The sequence below is a fragment of the Mustela nigripes genome, chromosome 6, assembly GCF_022355385.1.
Source record: "Mustela nigripes isolate SB6536 chromosome 6, MUSNIG.SB6536, whole genome shotgun sequence".
NCBI lineage: Eukaryota > Metazoa > Chordata > Mammalia > Carnivora > Mustelidae > Mustela > Mustela nigripes.
Window position 1 is genome coordinate 34,041,754 of NC_081562.1, and position 23,133 is coordinate 34,064,886.

Below are 23,133 nucleotides of genomic sequence, written 5' to 3' on the forward strand. Positions count from 1 at the left end.
TGCTGGCTCAGGTTATGATCTAAGTATATTGAGATCAAGCCCAGTATCAGGCTCTTCACTCAGTGTGGAGTCTGCTTAAGGCTCTCTCCCTCTGCCCCTCCTCCCTGCACTCTCTCTCTTTCTAAAAATAAATAAATCTTTTTAAAAAATTTACTTTTTAAAATTTATTTTTGTTTTTTTTAATAATTAGAGAAAGCACAACAATAAATTCTACTTTTAAAAGCTATTACAATAGCTCAGTACAAGATCATTGGACGAGGCCAGTGAGAATGAGAATAAAGAGAAAGAAAAGAGATGAGAAATTTTTGAGAGAAAAACTAGATTAAGAGAATTGATTAGATTTAGAATGTGGATGATGAAAAAATAGTAGAGCTATGATTGGAAATAGGAAAGTTGCCTGACTTTTTGAAAAATCTGGTGTTGGGAATGTTTAAAGAAAGTATTCAGTACTCTATAGGAGAAATAAGATTACTGGTAAGGAAAAAGGTCAGTTGGGTAAATTCACAGAAGAAAAGAACAGAAAGAAGACTGAGAACTGGATCCAAGGTTTTACTGGTCCAGTGCTTCTTTTAGCATTTCAATAATAGAGATAATAGGATTTGTATTTAAAGTCAGTAACTAGAAGAATAATGCTTTTTGACAGCTGCATATACACTCACTGGATGAGATTATAAATTAACTTGCTTAAAGCTATTTACTTTAGTTATGTCTGGGCACTGCGGTTTTAGTCAGGAGACATGCCAGATGTAATTTACATTATGTAGGTATTAAGGAAAAATCTTGTGATGCTGCTGGCTTATGTTTCAGGGGGAAAAAAGAGAATTTTTTCAATAGTTACTTATTCAATTGGTTTTAATTTGGATTAATAAATTTCAGAAACTAATATTTTATGACTGTACTTTACATGAAAGAATTGATAAATAATAATTGAAGAAAATTTGCTAGCTCTTGGTTCAATATAGAAAGCACCATAAAATCTATCTCTAGAATTTGTTTTCACAAAGTTCATTCTTCTTTATTTAAAATATTTCAAATCATTTATAAGTAACATGTCTAAACCCAGCATTGAGGATTTTAGAGGAGAATTGTTTAAAATTAGTTCTAATATACATGCTATATTATTTATTTGCAGAAAAATAATAAATAAAGGTCTGTTCTTCCTTTATTAGAAGAACTGTCATCCAGTTAAGCAATTCCACTCCTAGGTATTTATCCAAAGAAAACAAAAACACTAATTGAAAAGACAAATGCACTCTTGTGTTCATTGCCACATTATTTACAGTAGCCAAGATACAGAAGAAACCTAAATGCCCATAAATACTTGTACAGATAAATATCTATTCCACAACCTTCTTTATCTGTATAATATATATATTATATGTATAATATATATAATATATATATCTGTAATATATATATATATATTATTACTAAACCATTAAATAGAATGAAATCTTGCTGTTTGTGACAACACAGATGGGCCTAGAGGGGGTCATGCTAAGTGAAATAAGTAAGACAGAGAAAGACCAATACTATATAATTTCATTTATATGTGGAATCTAAAACCCAAAACAAACAAACAAAATAAAACAGAAAGCAGACTCAAATACAGAGAAGAAATGGATGGTAGCCAGAGAGGAGGTAGGTGGGAGATGGTGAAAGCGATTAAATAGATGAAAGTGATTAAAAGGTCCATTTTCCAGTTATAAAATTAGTAAGATACAGGAATGTAATGTACAGCATAGGGAGAATATAGTCGATAATATTCTAATAACCTGGTGTGGTGACAAATGGTAAATAGACTTATTGTCAGTACCATTTCATAATGTATGTAAATACTGCATTACTATTGTATGAATATAATATTGTGTGCCAATTATTCTTCAATAAAAAGGAAAAGAAAAATACTACATATTTAGGATAAAATATCAGAAATGGATTTGAAAAAGAAAAAGTATAAGAGCAGGAACAGACTATGTTTTGCCTGTCCTTATGAAAGATTGATAACGAATTGCTGAGTAAATAATTGTTGAGTGAATGAATGTATGTCTTATCATCTTTGCCATCTCAATAGGTACTCAAGAGGTACAGAGCAAAGCTATGAAATATTCATATTGTTTGAATTTTTACAATACATGAGGAATGATAATAAAATGTCATAATCCTACCTCGGAGTAGACTTTTTTCCCTAAATCATTCTTTTGAAAATTATCAGGCTTAAAGAAAATAAGTTTGGTTTCCTGGTGGCTCAGTTGTTAAGAGTCTGCTTTCTGCTCCAGTCATGATCTCAGGGTCCGGGGATGGAGCCCGGCTTTGGGCTCCATTGAGCAAGAAGCCTGCTGCTCCTTGTCCCACTCTCCCTACTTGTGTTCCCTCTCTCCCTGTCTCTCCTTCTGTCAAATAAATAAATAAAATCTTTAAAAAAAAACAAAAAACAAAAAGTTTATAGTAAATAAATGTGTACCAACCACCTAGATTTTAAGAATAACTTTTTGCTCTACTTGGCTGGTAACATAATTATCTATTCATTCCACTACCCATTTATCAATCCATATTATTTTTTTATGTTTTTCCAAATATTTTGCAGATATCAGTACATTTCCCCAAATGTGTTTTTTTTAATGATTTTATTTACTTATTTATTTATTTATCAGAGAGAGAGAGAGAGAGTGCATTCAAGCAGAAAGAGGGGGAAAGAGAAGCAGGCTCTCTGCTGAGCAAGGAGACCCGATGTGGGACTCAATCCCAGGACACTGGGATCATGACCTGAGCTGAAGGCAGTGGCTTAACCGACTGAGCCACCCAGGCGTCCCTACATTTCCCCAAATGTTTAAGCATACATAATGCTAACAAGAGTTTAATATTTTACAGAATTATTTTTTCTTTTGAGCTAAATTTCACATACAATGAAAACCTTGAGTGTACCATTCAGGAAGTTCCGATGCCTACAGTAATGCATGCAACTCTAAATTCCTATCAAGATACACATTATTGAAACCCCAGAAATTTCGTTCATACCCCTTCGCCATCTGTTTTTTTCTCCACATCCCAGAAACAACCACTTATTTTTTTTCATAGATTAGTTTTTCCTATTCTAGATCCTCATCTCAATCATACAGTACGTATTTTTTCATGTAAAATTTCTTTCACTGGGTACTCTGTGTTTGAGATTTCTTTATGTTGTTGTGTTCCTTTTTATTGTTGAGTAGTATTCCACCATAGGAGTAAGCCACAGGTGATTTATATATTCTCCTCCTGGTGGGCAACTGTGCTGTTTCTAGTTTTGAACTATTATGAATAAGTTGCTATGAAGATTCTTATATCTGTTGTGTATATGTGTGTGTGAACATATCCTTTCCCTCCTCATCAGTAAATTTTGTGCCACGGGGTGGGTGTATGCTTTATTTCAAAACTATTGCCAGACCATTTTTCAAAGTGATCATACCACTTTCCACTTCCACTAATAATATATGAGCCTTCAGTTGGGTCTATGTTCTCCTGCACATTTAATGTTGTTAGTCTTTTTTTAGTATTAGGCATTCTGATAAATAGAAGTTGGGTTTTTTGTTTTGTTTTATTTTTAATTATACTTGTGTTTCTAGGTTTTTCATTTGTAGATCACAGAAACAATGTTTCATTCTGGTTACAAAGAATTCCAAAACACATAATTCAATGAAACTGATTTTTTTCTTCCTTTTCTTTGTGCCCTCATCTGCAAGATACCACAGCAAGTCCCAGAGATTTCTTGCTCAAAGAAACACACAGGAGCCTAAGATAAGGAGTTCTAGGTTAGACTGCCCCTTCTCAGCCTCTAGACTCAGTTGGGAGTCCAAAAGGGAGCCCAGAAGATTTGTGTGCTCCACTTAAGACCTCTCCCTTGCTGGCCTCAACATCAGCACTGTCCAGTAAAAGAGTGGGAGCCCAGATTTCTTCATGTTCCTGTCAAAAGCCTCCTTCTTCCTTTGCTGAATTCTGTTCACTGCCTTGCCATCACTATCTGCATGGAGGTGATAAGAAGTAATTTTTTTTTTAAGATATTTATTTATTTATTTATTTATTTGACAGAGAGAGAGAGATCACAGTAGACAGAGAGACAGGCAGAGAGAAAGAGAGGGAAGCAGGTTCCCTGCTGAGCAGAGAGCCCCATGGGGGACTCGATCCCAGGACCCCAAGATCATGACCTAAGCCAAAGGCAGCGGCTTAACCCACTGAGCCACCCAGGTGCCCCGATAAGAAGTAATTTTATTATGTCCTGAACATGGGATTACTTCTGTCAAAGTAGTTGAGGACATCCAGACCATCACTCTTCTACTGAGTTCAAGTCTCCCTACAGTTCTGTTGGCCATCGAATAATAAGATACTGTTCCCATTTTATTTGTTTGGGCCCTACCACTAGAATATAAACTCCATGATGGCAGAGATTTTTTTTTTTTTTTCAGTTTTTATTCAATGCATATCCACAGTACTTAGGACACCTGGCACATAGTATATGTTTAATAATTATTTGTTGAGGAATAGATTTCCTTTGACAAGGAAGTTTCATGTCTTGAAATGGGAAAAACTGAATCCTTATATGTAAATGAGTGAAGCAAACTTACAAATTATTAAAGGACCCACTGTAGTTCATGTAAGTTACTAAGTTACTCACTAGCAGTATTGAACCTCTGGCCAATCTCCTGACTAATTGAATCTTAGTCTCAAAGCCGGAATATTCTTAGATATTACTTTTCTACCTCATGTAGAAGTAAACTATCTAATGTATTTCATATGTCTCCTTTTGATTGATATTTCCAGGGATAAAGAAACAGTTGACCGGTTGTTAAAATAATATTCTTCTTGTCTTGACTTCCGGGCCCTTCTTTTCAGTGTCCTATACTATTCACTTACTTAATCATCACAATGAACTTAGCAACTAGGCATTATTGATATCAGCCAGGTAAGAACATTTCATAGAACAGGAAATAGAAACTAGCAAGGTTAAGTGAGTTGAGATTTGAAGCTTAGGAATCTAGTTCCAGGGTCTTTAATTATTACAATATTCTGCTTACAGTAACTTATAACCAGTTATAAGAATCGTGAAGCCCCTGGGACACCTGGGTGGCTCAGTGGGTTAAAGCCTCTACCTTCGACTCAGGTCATGATCCCAGGGTCCTGGGATCAACCCCCACATGGGCTCTCTGCTCACGGGGAGGCTGCTTCCTCCTCTCTCTCTCTGCCTGCCTCTCCGTACTTGTAATCTCTGTCAAATAAATAAAATTAAAAAAAAAAAAAAAAGAACCGTGAACCCTCTAATTCAGTTAAGTTGAGTAAATAGACATAAAAGGACTGAGGAACTAGATTTTTTTATTTTTGAAGACTTTATTTATTTATTTGAGAGAGAGAGAGCGCATGAGAGGACAGAGGTCAGTGGGAGAAGTAGACTCCCTGCCCAGCAGGGAGCCCAATGTGGGACTCCCAGGACTCCAGGATCATGACCTGAGCTGAAGGCAGTCACCCAACCAACTGCGCCACAAAGGGACCTGAGGAATAGATCTTGACTAGAATCTTTCCCAGAGGAGTTGGGTGGAGTGCTCCTTTTTTTCAGTAGATTTCTCAGAAAGCTTACTTGTCCCCTAAAGCTAGGAAAGTATAGTGAATTTGTTCCGTACTCTCAGGTGTCAATCTAAATGCCAGAGATGGGCCAGGCAGCTGCTCCAAAGGCAAGAATAAAAGCATTTTGCCACCTAGTTAACATCAACTTTCCCTCACCCTACTTGCAGGAGCAAAAATATTGGAATGTTTCTTGAGGTCACATGCATGTAAAAGAGCTAGCATGGGGATAATCTTCAGCCTTAGCCTGTAAAATAGTTCTAGAGGAGCGGAAGAACCTTAGGAGTGGGTAGCAAATATCACTATATTCTTAGGGGTTGCAAGGGTAAGCAAACAGTCACAAGAGAGTAGAGAGAAGCATTAAGTGGAATGAGGGTGTTGCATATTCCTTCCTGTTTCGAGGAAGCCTCTGAAGAATGCCCAACCACAGTTAAAAGAGACATTGTCAGCTTTAAATACCTGGTATGCACATAAAGAATGAAGCCAGGATACAATAAGACTTGGCTTTCTCCCCACACTTTCCTTCCTTCTCCTATTTCAACTCTGAAGAATCACAGCTTAAATAAAAGGAGAGTTAGAAGCCTAAGGCAAAAGGAGATTGGCTCTATCCTTGCATGGAATCAACAGCTTTGACTTGTAAATAGGACCAGATGTTCTCAATACTGAAGCGATGCTCTTTTGTGATTTAAAGAAGCCAAGGACATTTTAATGACCTAAGAATAAGGTGTAAAATCGTGAGACTGCCCACATTTTTTTACCTAGAGGCAAGAAAGAACTCTCCAACAGAAGCAAAAAGCAAATCTGCTTTTTGGTTACATTTCATGACACCCACTTACTCAATGTACCACTTATAAGGAAGGACCTAAAAGCCCCAGTGATTCCTGAGGCGATGGTCCAGTCCTTCATCGTGGTCTCGTGGTGGAGTTCTATCACAGCCCAAAGATTTCAGAGCAGACTGGTAACTTTTTACCTTTTTCCTATAGAAATACAAGCTTGCTATTTTCTTCTCTTCTATGATTTGAAGAGAGAATTGCACTTATGGATGTGTGGACTGACACCATATTTTTAAAGTAACTTTTGGATTATGTACTCTTGGTGGTTGTAAGGACCTATTTTATATTTTTATATTTTATCAAGAGGCTTTCATTGAGGTTAAACAAAAACCTTGTTGTTTAACCCTTAAACTGTCCCTGATCCCCTTCCCACAGGGGATTCACTTAAAAACAAGTCCTGGAAACCAGCTCCAGGTAACAAAGCCCAGATACTAGGGTGGTTCAGGCTAGAGGGAGAATTCAATCAGTGGGGGTTGCATACTGTCTCCCTGGTTACCAAGGAGTATGGGCCCCGCCCTTTGCGAGCCTTTTGGGCGCCAATCCCAATCAAGGTGTAATAGGCTGGTTCAAACGTCTACTAGGGTAAATTGTAACTCAATTGGTCACCTAGCATCACTGTGGAGTTTCCTGTGTGTGTTACAATCTCATTGGCCATCTGTGCGTGGCCAAGCCCGACCACATGGCCTTTGCCCTTAAAAGCTAGTCTGTGAAACAGAGAGGGGTCGCCCTCTTTTGGAAGAGGTGTGGCCCCAAACGTTCGGTTAGATTCTTGATGCTTGGTGCAAAATAAAGCTTTGCTTGACCTTCGCTTGATATCAGTCTTGCTCCTTTAATCAAGGACCCATTATTGGGGCATAACAGTGGTTAGGATTTTTTTTTTTTTAATTTTTAATTTTTTAAGTAAAGCAGCTGTTGGCATATGCTTTTAGAGGTTTTTTTCCTCTACCAATATTTGTTATCTTTGGAAGATAGAGATAAAATTTGATGCTAATGATTAAGTATTAAATAATGAACATGATTTGCTTCAAAATGTGTTTTAAATTAGACAATTTTGTCAACTAAACCTCACAAGATGACTGCTCTGATTTATTAAACTTCTCTCCCTATGTATGTAGTGTGAGTTGAAAAAAATACAAAATATACCCAATATCTCCAAATTGGTCTCAGACAGAAGTAAACCTATGAAACAAGTAAAATCTGGATGGATGGATGGATGGGTGGGTGGATGGACAGATAGACAGGGATAGAAATACTGAGTTTCTGATGGCATAGCCTTGATGGAGGAGGACCTTTTAGAGTAGATTTGATCTAATAAATAAGAACTACTAGGAGGGGCACCTGGGTGACTCAGTGGGTTAAAGCCTCTGCCTTCGGCTCAGGTCAAGATCCCAGTGTCCTGGGATCAAACCCCGCATCAGGCTGTCTGCTCTGCAGAGAGCCTGCTTTCTCCTCTCTCTCTCTGCCTGCCTCTCTGCCTACTTGTGATCTCTGCCTATCAAATAAATAAAATCTTAAAAAAAAAAAAAAAAAAAAAAACGAACTACTAGGAGATGGGAGAGAAACCTTAAAATGTATAACCTCCCTCCACAAATTAGGGCTGGTCTAATTATTCTTCCATCCATATAGGATGGATGATATCTCTCTCTCTCTCTCTCTTTTTTTAAGAGATTTTATTTATTTGAGAAAGAGGAAGAGAGATAACAAGTAGGCAGCGAGGCAGACTGAGAGTGGAGGGAAGCAGGCTCCCTGCTGAGCAGAGAGCCCAATAGGGGGCTCGATCCCAGGACCCTGAGATCATGACCCGAGCCAAAAGCAGAGGCTTAACCCACTGAGCCACCCAGGCGCCCCAAGGATGGATGATCTCCTAATCTCTATTTTATTCCCCTAACTCTTTCTATGGTGGAGATGATGATTTGGGTATTTTCTTTTTCACATCCTATCTCTGTAAAGTGTAACAGTTCAAAGAGGAAGAATGCCTGTACCCAAAAGAATCTTCAGTTGCAAGATCAAGCAAAATTAGCAAGGGTTGGAGTTTGTTATCTATGTGGTAATGGGATTCCCAGCTTTTCTTCTTTACCTTCTCCACCCAAACAATAAATGCTATTCTCCAATTTTTCTTGTGAAAATACACAGGCTAATATTGGATAGTGTAGTCTCACCACATACGTGGGCCAGAGTGAGTTGCAATATCCTGTTTAAAAATCACAGGAAAGCATTTCAATTTCAGAAAGCATTAAACAACTATCCCCAAATCATCAATAATCTGGGGGTGCCAATATTTATGCGGAAGAACACAGAGTGAGGTGGCTAGTTTCCAAAGACAGCACAAAGCAATTCCACAGTAGCCTACAGTATATGAAGGAAGGGATGGTCTGGGACTTGGGAACCCTATATATATATTTTTTTATTTAATTAATTAATTTATTTTTCAGAGAAAGAGAGAGAACACAAGCAGGCACAGGGTGGCAGGTAGAGGTAGAGAGAGAAGCAGGCTCCGTGCTGAGCAAGGAGTCCCATGCAGGACTCCATCCCAGCACCCTGGGATCAGGACGTAAGCTGAAGGCAGCGGCTTAACTAACTGAGCCACCCAGGCATCCTGGGAATCTTATAATTTAAAAATCTTGCCTTGCAACTTCCCCATTCCTTCTCTTAGAGCACTGATTCCCACACCAAGGAAGTTTAGGTAGATCTGCTGAAAGAGAGAGGCCATATGGAAAAGCAGTGCAGAACAGACATCCAGTAACAACTGCCTTTCACTGTAACTGTGTGAAAAGTCCAAGCAAGATCCATAGGCCAAGTTTACACCTGGACCCATGTCAACCCACAGAATCTGGTATATAACAAAACTGTTATATTAAGCCACTATATTTTGGACTGGCTTATTACACAGCATAGATAATGGACAAAATAAGAATCCCCTAAATCTTGTCTCCTCTTGAACATGGTGAATTTCAGTTTCTTTTTGTGGAGCAACAAACAAATCTACCACAGCTAAGGCTTTGAAATTACCTTTTAAATTGGTTCTTGACTTTTTACCCCACACATGACATGTCATCTATCCAGGAAGCATATCACTTGAAAAATCCCACCCCTGATACACCATGACAAAATGGACCATTATATTCCCTTTTCCTGAGAAGCGAATAACTAAATTAACTAAATATCCACTCCAGTTACAAATGTTGCTATCAAAGCAAGGCCTTGTAGAAAGCCAGGACGGTGACAAGAGATAGCCAAAAGAGACTTAGTGCATTTGTTTTTAGACTCTGTGCCAGAATTAAAATGTGATGTTGTGTGGTTCCATTTTGTGTAGGTTTGAATCTTACAAATGTGAGCTAGTGTGATTGATGTAAAATACTAAGTCTTACTTCATTATACAAAGTCCAGAAATAAAAAGGAATCTTAAGAATCACATGATTTTAGAGGTTCCTAGCTATTATTTGCAAACTGAGTTTACATTTTTTAAAGATTTATTAACGTGAGAGAGAGAAAGAAAGAGGGGAAGAGAGAGCATGTGCTGGCACACAATCTGGAGAGAGCAGGGGAAGAAAGAGGGAATGAGAGACTCCCAAGTCGACTCCCCACTGAACAGGTCTTGATCCAGGGACCCCTGAGACCATGGCCTGAGCCAAAATCACCCGCTGGATGCTTAACCCACTGAGCCATCCAGGTGCCCCCAACAAACTGAATTTCCATTATTGTCACATGATAGAGTTACACTAGTTTGCAAACAGAAAGACCGACTACAATCTGGAATTATCTGTGTTTTCAACTCTGCGGCCTGTGTGGAGTCCGTTGTTTTGTATAAAATATCACTGCCTCAGGTATTTTAGTCTATGCTACCTAAGGTGGGAGTGGAGGTGAGTGAAGAGGAGAACCAGCTTTCAACACATTTTTGAAGACTTAAGAACCCTTTGTCTACAGAAGCAAAGCACCAGCATTTAAAGGGTTCTCTTAGGATTCAGGAGATCTGAATGGACTTCAAACTTAACCTGCCAGTTACCCAGTGACTGATGTCAGATACCTTACTTAGTTTCTTCTTAAGCAGTTCAATGATGGGATTCATTCATTCTATCCTATCTATTTATTCACTAGTGAATTTTTTTGAGTGTCTACAATGAGCCGGGCACTGTACAATGAGAATACAAACATGAATACATTGTGATTTTTGGTATAATGGGCCTGATAACACTTTATAGGGAACAGAAATGTGTGTAATAATCTCCAGAGTATACTTGATCTCTAAAACTTTGTCATTTGGATTCCCCTTGATGTTCCAACACAAACTGAAATTCAAAAAAAAAAAAAAAAAAAAAAAGCTACATACTAATTTTATTTCTGTTATAACTCTGAAGCTATTAAGAGAGTAACACTTTAGAAAAAGACAGCTTGTTTCCATAGCATAACAGCACCTCTGTATAATTTTGTAATATTCAATGAAATGTTCCATAAACTACAATACAATCACTGTGCAAAGATATATTTATCTTGCAATACTCTGTTGACTTGCAGAAAATCCTTCATTTAAGTGGTTAAAAACTGAATGGATAAGTTGAAACACTTTAATAATATCCACATTCCTTGCAGTTTACCTTTGCAAGCCAGAAAATCAGTTCTCATTCTTTTCTATGGAATCGAAATGAAACAATGTCTGGGGGATTTATGAGAAGTGGCAGGAGCCTTGAAGAGAATTTGTCATATTTTCAGGATTTCACAGTGGGGTCTTCAGATTACCTGCTTCAAAAATCTCTAGGGTTTTTTTTTATTAAAAGTGAATTCAGAGACTTGCCCAGTCCTAGTGAAAGAGAGTTTTTAAAGCAGGTCTTGGGAATCGTCAACAAGTTCCTCATTTGGTTCATACACACCCCAGTTTGTGGGTCTTGTGTTTTAATCCTGCCACCTTATTTTGTAGGTAGGAAAACTGAGGCACTGAGAGATTTAGTGGCATATTATTATTATTAAGTAGTCTAGTAAAGTTCTTCCTAAAAATGAAAGGAACTGAGCAAGAGTGGTGTTTTTGAATAGCTTCTACAGTGGGAAGGAAGAAAAAGAAAAAGGTGTGAGGAAGATAGAGAACATTTTTCATAGTCTGCTTTTTCCATGATTGGATTTATGATAAATATATTCATTCCTTTCCATCCTACTCAGAAAATTCCTTCTCTGTTCACTATTCAACTGGAATTTTAAATGGTGTTGATCTAAAGTCTGCTTCAAATCATTTGACAAGCAAGACAAGTCAAGTCACAATAACTCTATTCTCTCAGAATCATGTCAAACTGAATACACATTCAAAACAGAGTAGAAAGGAGAAATACTCCCCCATACAAACAACTGAATATATTGAACATCACCTGGGTCTCAAAGATAGTCTGGGTGACATAAAATGCACTTCTTAAAACGTGAGTAGATTTCATTCATAATTTTCCATCTTGTGAGATAGGTATTTTATTGTTTAGAAGCAATTATATAATTGAGTAAAATACCTTGGACTTTAAAACTTAAACTGTGAAGTCACCATCTACAGGAGATAAACTCACTAGGTTCTGCCTTTGTCTGTACTATCCTTGTGTTTAAGAAAGTGTATTTAAGAAAGAATTATGCACTTCGCATTTTAGATAGATACATAACTGGTGTTTCATGACTGTTTAACCCCTAAGCCATGCTTTGTTCAAGGAGATTTTGAGTAGGTAAAAAACTTGCATAAATAAAATGTAATTTAATTTTTTTTTTTTTAGATTTTATTTATTCATTTGACAGACAGAGATCACAAGTAGGCAGAGAGGCAGGCAGAGAGAGAGGGAGGACGCAGGCTCCCTGCTGAGCAGAGAGCCCTATGCAGGACTCTACCCCAGGACCCTGAGACCATGACCTGAGCCAAAGGCAGAGGCTTAACCCACTGAACCACCCAGGTGCCCCTAAAATGTAATTTTAATATAGTTAATATATTTATTTTGATATTCCTAACTATTAATTTGTGAAGAACTAAACGTATTTGGTGGTTATCTATGCATATGCTTTATTATCTCAAATCTATTCCCTTGTAGGAAAATAGAAATGTAGAAGTCTTGTTCTTTGGAAAACAATCTCTAGAGGATGCGGTACCAGATATTTATAACACTTGCTTTAAGAATGAAGAAAACAGACACTCATTTTTAAATTAGCTTTGGGGCAACTGTGACTTGGGCAAAGAACGTTGGTGTTAGTAAGATGGTCCTGTCTGGATTAAAGTTTCATGCAACATTGCTGGTAGAAATTAATTTTTATTTGATGTTGAATTCTTGATGAAGTTTTAACTTGTCAAGAGTTGTAAGCTTATAAATGTGTGTATATGGTGAAATTTTATTCAATTAAGCCTCATAATGCTCTAGGTATTTTACTGTTCTGAAAAGGAGATCTCTTGAACATGTTGTTTCCTGTACCCACAGGCTAATCCTCAAAGTGTACATTCATAACCGAACATTAGTCTACAATTTTAAAATAAATCCTGTGGCATTTACAAGTTAAACATGTATTATTTCCTGTACAACACAGCTTCTTTGTTGACATTTTTTGGGGGGTATAAAATGGAATTAAGGGCTTTTTATGTTCTTTTTCTTAAAGACGTGAAGAAATCTGACATTAAACAAGATTACCAATGGAAATAAACTAGAAGTGCACTGTTGTTGCATATGTACTCTTAAAGAACCAACGTTAAAAAAATAAAAGGCAAAAAAAAAAAAAAAAAAAAGAACCAATGGAATAATTTAATATAAAAAAAACAAAATTAAAAAAAAAAAAAGGAAAAAAAAAAAAAAAAAAAGAGAACCAATGGAATGATCTAGTATACCCCATACTATATGTTCAAGTAAATATCTTATATTTAAAGACAAAATTACTTAGAGGTCTTTTATTTATCTGCCTTGAAATAAAAGCACGTCACTGCAACTTAATAAGGCAATAGGTGATCTTTTTATGCCACCCATTTATTTAACCATGAGATTTCACAGAAGCCTATTCAGGATATTGAACCATAAATCTTAACTAAATATGGGAGAATATTTGGCAGAAAGATTGCAAGAATAATAATTACGTTATAATCCTTATGGGCATGGATATTATGCTATGCTGGGAACAACTTTCCTACCTAGTATTTTAAGACTAAACTTGTTGATGAAGCCCTAAAGAAGTGTTATGACTACTTATATTTATTGAAAGGCTGCTACATTTCACACATTGTGCTAACACTTAAAATATTTTTGTTTGTTTGTTTGTTTGTTTGTCTTATTTATCCTCTCAGCTGCTCTGCAAGTTAGCTAAGTCACAGATGAAAAAAACTGTGCTCCCAGGGATGAAAATAAGTAACTCCTGAAAAGAGGAAGACACAAATCTAAAGCTTTAAATCTGAGCCTGATTCCAAATTTTATAGAAGGAAAATATAACTTTAAAATAGAGGCATTAACTTCGAAGGAAGTCATTTTTGAAATGTAAACATCGGTTCTATATAGGTGTCTCTCCAAGAAAAGGACCTTATTATTACACCCATGAGAATTATGGGGCCTGAAAGTAAATCATAGTTTAAGTCACAGTATAGGAGTGAGGCAACTTAGTATCACAGTGGCTAGACCCTTGGGCTAGAATGTACATTTCAGGGTCTGATAAACTAGATTAAACAGCCTTGCTGTTTACTAGCTATGTGACCTTGAGCACATTACTAGTATCTCTACACCTTAGTTATAATATCTGTGAAATGGGCATATAAAGAATACCAATCCTTATATGGAGGATCAAGTTCATGTATATCAAGTTCAGTGCCTATGGATAGTAAATGAGGTGTGCATGTGAGCTGTTGTTCTATCACACAGAACACTTGTGGTTCAGGATCATGACATTATAGAGATGGATAGCAAATGTCTGTCAGATCCAGAAAAGAGGCAAAGGAAATCGGGGATTAGGAAAAGGAAAATATGCACGTTTAGCTAATTAATGAGCTAAAAAGTGAACAATGACTCACGGAAATAGTACAGCTGATTCTGGCATTCATATTTAACCTAGAATAAATTACTTTATTCAACAGGGATTTACAGAATGAATTTTTCATTCCAGGCCTTAGGTTAGATATAAGAAACTTTATAGAGTAAGGAAAAGAATCATTATTTTAGAAAAAGAGGAAAATCTTGGGACACTCCAGTGGCTCAGTCTCTTGAGTGTGGACTTTGGCTCAGGTCGTGACCCTAAGGTCCTGAGATGGAGTCCTGCATTGGATGGCCTGCTCAGCAGGGAGCCTGCTTCTTCGTCTCACTCTGCCTCCTGCTCCCCCTGCTTTCTCTCTCTCTCTCTTGCAAATGCATAGATAAAATCATTATAAAAAGAAAGAAAGAGAGAGAGAGAGAAAGAAAGAAAGAAAGAATCTTGACATACGCAACAACATGAATGAACCAGAAAACATTACGCTACATGAAATAAGCCAGTCACAGAAGGACAAATCCTACGTTATTTCATATGTGTAAGGTGTCTAGAGTAGCCAAACTCATTTTAAAAAGAAATAATATTATAGTTGCTAAGAGGTAGGAAAAGGGGAAAGCAGGGAGTTGTTCAAAGGGTATAAATGTATATAAACTGAGTAAGTTCCAGAGATATGCTGTAGAACGTTGTTGCACATCATTAACAATATTGGGTTGTGTGCTTAAATTTTCTAAGAGGGTAAATACTATGTTCTGTGTTTTTCCTGCAAGCTAAAAAGATTTCTTAAATGTAAAAAGAGGCACTATCTCTGCCCTTTTAAGGCTTACAATCCAGATTCATATGGATTAAGCTCAAATCAAGTAACCTTTCTTAGCACAGATTCTAAGATTCATCTGTCCAGCATAAAGAGTTAATGTCTATTGAAATAACTTATGACTACAGTATTATATACAGAAAAAAAATCCTCTGAATAAGCCTGAATCTCAGAGATAGTAGCACAAAATTATGTGACTATCAATCCCTCATTAGATTTAGGAGGGTAAATAAGAGTAAACAGGTGAAAGAGTAGATTTTGGCATGTAGCTATTGATAGTAAGATAAAAAATATTTTATGGGACATGATCAAATGCCTAAGATGTTCTCTTTTTGTCATCTTCACTTTAAAATGATACCTAATTTCCTATAAATTTTCTTATAGAGTAAACTTGGATATAATCACAATCATTTCAATCATTTAAATAGAAAAAAAATCAAGTTGCATTAGGTAGATATTTTTAAATTTCAGCAATTAGCAACTGAGAAGAGAAAGTCAGTGGAAACTGACCCTAAATAATAGAAATGACAAGGTGAAAGTTGGAACTATCAGATTAGATTAGAAAGGCAGTTAGTTCATCAAATATCCAGGTGTCCCCTATGTTTCAGAGACCTCACATACCTAACTGAGTAAAGTGGTGATTTACCACCAGATTATTGCAAGAGAAGGTGAAGATATGGGTCACTCTGCTTTAAGGCAGGCAAGAGTTTGTCGGTCTCTTCACTTTTTCCTTTTTTCTCCTCTCTGTAGCTGGAAACAATTTGAAGAAGGTGACGTTGCAAGATGGGAACAATCTGAATTGTTCTAATGTTAGAACAAAGCTCTTGTAGGAGAGCCACCTGAGCCACACTGGATGTGATGTGAATAAGAAATAAACCTTTCCTGAAAGCATCTAAAGTTTGGAGGTGGCCCCTTGCAGAAACTGGCATTAATTACTTTGGCTAATATATAGGATTATTATCATTTATTTTAGTCCAAATCTCTGGATGCTGCTGGGGAAAGTTTTTATTCCTTTCTGATTATAACTTCCTTCCTTGCCTTTATGTTACTACTGCTTTATGATTTCTTTATATCATTTTTGTTCATCAGTAGGTATACCCTGATCATTCATGTGAAATGATTGGTTCAGAATGGCTCCCTCTCCCCACAAAATTCCACGTTTTTCCTAATAAGCTCCAGGAAGAAATGGAGCACTGATGACATTATATGGGGTTTTATTTTATTCATTATCTTTAGAGCTCAGTATCATCTCATCTAGAATTCCTGATTTATATAGGTGCTCTGACAGATAGTATTCCCCACTTATCTCAGTTCTTTCTTCCCCCCAAACATCAAAAAAACAAAAAAATTAATCATGTGTCAGTGCAATCTAAAATTATGTCTAGCCCAGCACATTTAATACCATGATCACTAAAATTTTCTTTATAATTGACCCCAGAAGCTATACAAAGACTTTCCATCTTGACCTAATTATGACCACAGGAAAGGCTCAGACCATCTAGAGTAAGGATATAGCATCTATATTTACATTCAATTTCCACTGGAGATAAAGTAGATAAAAAAAATAGAAACCGGTCCTTCAAAATGGGTAGAATAAAGTATTTCTGCAATAAAGACAATAAAATCCATTTCTACGTAAGACCTATGAGAAAACTATTAATAATTATTAAAAATCACTTTTTCAGGATTTTGGAAATTAACCAAAGGCTTGCAGTGATTGGAAGAGAAGTGACAGAATCTTGATTAAAAACAATTAACTTTAAAACATTTAACTTGCGGGGCGCCTGGGTGGCTCAGTGGATTAAGCCGCTGCCTTTGGCTCAGGTCATGATCTCGGGGTCCTGGGATCGAGTCCCGCATCGGGCTCTCTGCTCAGCGGGGAGCCTGCTTCCCTCTATCTCTCTCTCTGCCTGCTTCTCCGTCTGCTTGTGATCTCTCTCCATCAAATAAATAAATAAAATCTTAAAAAAAAAAAAAAAAAAAAAACATTTAACTTGCCCTTTCCCAGCTCCATAGTAGCATTGAAAACCAGCAGCTTCCCAACCATGATAGCTATTAAAACCAAAGGCTTGACAAACTGGAAGTTGACAGGCCAGGTGTGGGGTACCTCAAAACTCCTCATCCCCTGAGAACAGTTGCAAGTTGATCTGTCTGGTAGCTTCCTGAAAAACAAAAACAGCAACAGCAACAGCAACAAAAAAACAACAACAAAAACATCAACAAAAAATCATTATTAATAAGACATGGAGAAGAAATCTTTTTTTTCCCCCCAGTTTTTTTTTTTAAAGATTGTATTTATCTATTTGTCAGAGAAAGAGAGAGAATAAGCACAAGCAGGGAGAACAGCAGGCAGAGGCAGAAACAGGCTCCCTGCTGAGCAAGGAGCCCAATGTGGGACTTGATCCCAGGACCCTGGGATCATGATCTGAGCCAAAGGTCAACACTTAACCGAATGAGCCACCCAGGAGTCCCACATGGGGAAGAACTCTTAAAAATTGTATTGGCCCATCACAAATAAGGGCTTCCCCAGTTGGTCTTCCACCTAAGTAAGATGATGTCTTAAACTCTACCTTATTCCTCTAACTCTCCCTAGGATGGAAGAGGTTATGCCCTGTGTATGCATTCCTTCTGCATCACCTCTCTGTCAGGTTAGTCCATTCAGGGAGGAAGAATGCCTGTACGAGGAGAGATATCAGCTAGGATCATAATTAATGATGTCTTCTCATTTTCCTGGTCATGCCTGGTCAGGAAGGATACTACAATAGTAGTATCCTTCCAGATTGTGGGAAATCCTGAGGTGGGCCTACCTAGCTATCCTTAGCCAATTCACCCTGGCTTTCTCAAATACTTAGGTACAGGGTTGCCAAAATTGGTTCTAATAAACCACGTCATTTGGATCTAAGATGTGAATTTCATTCATATTTTCTAAAAATGTACCCAGTCAGCCATCTTGCTATGTCTTCTGCAGGCTATTCTAGTCATTAAGCATCACCCATAGACAGTGCATTATGGCTTTTATCTGTGTGGGGACATTTAGTCTCTGACTTGACAGGCCACAGTCTAACTAGAATCTAAAAATCATATCCAGATCTGAACAAATCCTCATTCCTAAAACACTCACTGGTTAGCTTTATGAAGTATTGTGATTACCTCAGTCCAGTGATCCTCAATTACAGCTACACAGTAGAATGATCAATAAGTAAAAAGTACTAATTAAAGGCCCTAGAAGTGAACCTTTAGCGTCAGGAGTTGTAGGAAACCTTCCTGCTTGTTCTAATGGGCTGGAAGCCTTGGGGAGTGGCTTAGGCTAATCGGAGCATAGAACTGAAACTGAGATTAATCTTAAAAACCACCGACCTAACATTTTGGAAAGAAAGTTATGGATAATTAGAGGTAACCACAATATACACTACAGTAATATTCCTGTTTAAAAAAAAAAAAATCCTTGCTTTAGGGGCACCTGGGTGGCTCAGTCAATCAAGTGGCAGACTCTTGATTTCACCTCAATGACAGGGTCCTGGGATGGAGCCCCACATCTGGCTCTGGGCTCACTGGGGAGTCTGCTTGAGGACTCTCTCTCCCCTTTCTGCCCCCAGCCCTGTTCTCACAGGCGCACACACTCTCTCTCTAAATAAATAAATAAATAAATCTTTTTAAAAAAATCCTTGTTTCAATATGTATTTACCCAGAGAAATGTTTGAAAAAATAATCCAAATAAAATGGTACTTTCCATTTCTTTCTCATCAGTAATTCCTGTTACATCTTGTTCAATTGCCTTATTCTTAAACGTCCATTTTTTAATCTTACATTCTCTGAATAGCTTTACACACAGAAACTAATACAGTATATGTGTATTCTAGGACATCTGATTCATGGATGAAGTAAACATTTTGGGGCTTATTTAGAAAAGTCACTACTGTTTTCCTTTCTGGAAAATAACTTCTCATAAGTAAGGTTTTAGAAAAATTATGTATATAATTTGGATATTGCCTTTATGTATGATTATGGGCACTGCATTAGATAATGGAATAATGCCTATTTATACTATAGTCAAACATCATTTTTGTCTTAAATTTTTATAAAACCCCCCTAGTTCAAACCTGACAAAAGTTGCTTTACTGTATGCCTAAACAGTGTGAAGAAAGCTTCTATTAAAATAATATTGTGTAAATTCCATGTTAAATGAAATAGATAATCGCAAAGTTTTCATTTTACTGTCTTCACTTAATTTGGGTAACAAGAATTTTAGTAACTTATGTGGAATTTTTTTTTAATTTTAATAGAGGTAAAATTATGAAATGCCTATAATAGAAAAAAAATTACTTTTGGCTATAACCCAATGTCAAATTGGAGAAACAACAAACTAAAGCATTTGAATAGAAATACCTTGAATATCTAAATTCCATTCTCCATTTTATCATAAAGAGTTATGAATTAACATTTTTGATGATCTGTCAGCAGTATTTTCTGACTATAAAATGTAAGCAATTTCATAGTTGGCAATAAAAAAAAAGATTTCACTATTTTGAAGAAATCTTGTTTTAAAATATCAGCTTAAAGGACACCTGTGTAGCTCAGTTAGTTAAGTGTCTGCCTTTAGCTCAGGGCATGATCTCAGGGCCCTGGAATTGAGCCCTGTGTTGGGCTCTTGGCTCAGCAAGGAGTCCACTTCACCTTCTTCCTCTGTGCACTATCTCTCTCTATCCCAAATACATAAATAGAATCTTTGAAGAAAGTTGATTTAATTTCTCAGAATTGTTAAAATTAATTGAAATTTAACTTTTATAACATTAAGGTGAAACGTAGAAACATTTCCACTGTGTGTGTGTGTGTGTGTGTGTGTGTGTGTGTGTGTGTGTGTGGTGATTTTAAAATTTATTTATATATTATCCCTCTCTCCTTTTTTCATCAAATTATCCACTTTTGGGAATCAAAATGTCTTTCTATTTGATTTTATACTCATTAGGTTCATCTGGTAATTATTTAAGTCATTAAAAATCCTTAGCAACATAGTCTTTAAGGTTCTGAAACTATTATTTTCAAGAAGTACACCATGTGGCATAGGTAGAGTCAGAAAAACTTAACATTCATTTATTGTATTTTAGAATTTTGAAGAAATCTACACATTTCATGTAAAAAGCAACTCATTTATCTTCTTATCCTATCTTATCTAAATTATCCTGTTCTAAAGAAGTTAATTTCTATATTACTGTTTCTTGACGTATCTCAAGGATTTAAAACCACTTTCCACAAAATGTATTCTTTGAAAAACATAGATTTCTATTTCTAGAATTGCTCTATTATCTGAATTGTAAGTGGGGTAGAAGAAAAGTTGATTTGCATGGATCATCTTCATTCCCATCAAAGAACCATAAAGGTATTGCATTTGGACCCTATAGTCCTAGAGGTTAGGGATGCTAATTTTATTTTTTGTCCTCCATATCCATTATGGTTTATAGTTCTCTCCAATGTTTAACCAAGGAAGAAAAGATTGGGGGGCACTAATGAAGAGGTGGAGAAGGGAAAGAAAGAAAAAAAGAGAGAGAAGGAAAGAAGGAAGGCAGGAAAGCTGGAGGGAAGAAAGGAACTTAATTACTTCACATGTATCTGTGTGCCTCAGGCCTGAAATTACCATTCTTACTCATCTATAACTACGGGTATCCTACTTATTGCTCAAGATCATGTTTAAATGGACTAATTCTATGATTCTTCTGATCATCCAGAAGTAGACATCTTGTCTAACCTTACCTCTGCGTAGATGTCATGGGCAGGCAGCCTCTCTCAGCTTTTCGCACCTTCAAGTTTAAATCTATGAAGCTTACATTCCTAGGAAGAAACAGAGAAAGAGAGCATCTTTCTCCCTCTCTCTCAGCACATATATCAAACCCTAAAAAGAACACCAATTGGCTAGAGGTTGTTGTTGGCCTGGATCACATGCTCACTTCTATAAAGGGAGAAGTAGGGCTCCTTAATGGGCCACTTTATGAGAATCTTGTGGTGTATGAAATGAACAGTTCTCTCCAAGGAATTTATGCCAACTAGAGACAAAAAATCAGATACCCACTATATATATATATATATAACTATATACTGTGTTGTTGGTGGTTTTTTTTTTTTTTTTTTTTTTTTTAGATTTTATTTATTTATTTGACACAGAGAGAGAGATCACAAGTAGGCAGAGAGGCAGGCAGAGAGAGAAGAGGAAGCAGGCTCCCGGCAGAGCAGAGAGCCCAATACAGGACTTAATCCCAGGACCATGACCTGAGCCGAAGGTAGAGGCTTTAACCCGCTAAGCCACCCAGGCGCCCCTATATACTGTATTTCTTAAAAACAATTCAGTGGAAGGCATATAGAAGGGAATGAATAAATGTGAGCTAAATAGGTAAAGAAAGAAATACATTTCTATTTCATAAATGATTGCTTTGCAATATTAAGTAGTACTAAGTTGGAAAAAGGAGGCATGTCTTAGAAGAAAGAAAACCATACTATAAGAAATTTGGAACATTTCTATTCATTTAGAAATTTTTAATTTTGTTTCATGTAAGTGCCTTGTAATAGGATATAGATATTAAACTCATTTTACTTAACTATGGCTTTCTTAATCTTTTCGAATTTTGATTGAACTTTTTGAATTTGTAGAAATTTTCCTGGAAGCATGACTTGTATTTTATTTTATTTTATTTATTTATTTGACACACAGAGAAATCACAAGTAGGCAGAAAGGCAGGCAGAGAGAGAGGCGGAAGCAGGTTCCCTGTTGAGCAGAGAGCCCGATGTGGGACTCGATCTCAGGATGCTGAGATCATGACCAGATCCGAAGGCAGAGGCCCAACCTACTGAGCCACCCAGGCGCCCATGATTTGTATTTTAAAAGAAATGTGTACCAGAGTTGGTAGGTTGGGTTTAACTTAATTAGAATAAAAAGAAAAGATATTTATAAAATTAAAAAAAGGATCAGCACAATATGACAAACAAAAAAAATTATTCCATTTTAAATCTACATTAATTTCACTGCAGTAATATTTTTTACTTCTTCATATGGCTAATTGCTTTGAATGTAAAATACAATATAAATTGTATAAACCTGGAAAATCACTGTATGGATAAAAAAATTTCATTCATTTTTATGTATGATCATTTGATCATTTGTAATTTTTAATTATAAAAGTATTCTATTAGCACTGACATTCTTAACAATGGACTTTTAACTTAAATTACTAAAGAATGACTTAATTTTCAAAGTGAAAATTGCAACTATATGTGTCAACCTTTTAAGGTTGCATCGGGAAGGATATTATGTATTTACTGTTTCCAATGCCTCTGGTTACTGCCAGCATCTGTGTATAGACCCAACACATTTGGCTGCTGAAAAAATACAACACTGGCTTAAGGTGCCAACAGTGGGCCATTTAACTATGCTTGGAGAGCTTGACTACAAATAATTGTGGCAAAAAGCACTCTGCAGTATTGTTAACAAATCCATCCTTTTCAAGGGTCCTGAACTTGGTAACACATTCGTAGCAATTTTTTTGTCCCATCCTCTGCCCCTGGGTAATCGTCAATTACCTAGTTAGTTTCCACCAAACATCATTTACAGGCTCTGATTTCTGATGGACAACACATACCCCTACCAGAGAGACATCTGTGCATGTGCAGCAATGTTTCTGGAGAATTATGCTGGGTATGTGAGAAGACCTGCACATTTTTCAATACTGACTTAAGGGCTGGTAACAAAGCTGGATTTCATAATGTCAACCTTTTGCTATTGTATTGCCCAGATAAATAGCATCTCTTATGTTGCTAGCCTCCCTTTTTAATTATATTTACAAATATCTGTGTATAAAATCATATTCAGTGTCCAGTTTTAGGCAGCAATATTATTGAGAATGTGATTGTAAAATTAGTCTAGCATCTGGGTTTAGAGTACAAAGTGAGAAACACGGAATATGCAGATTC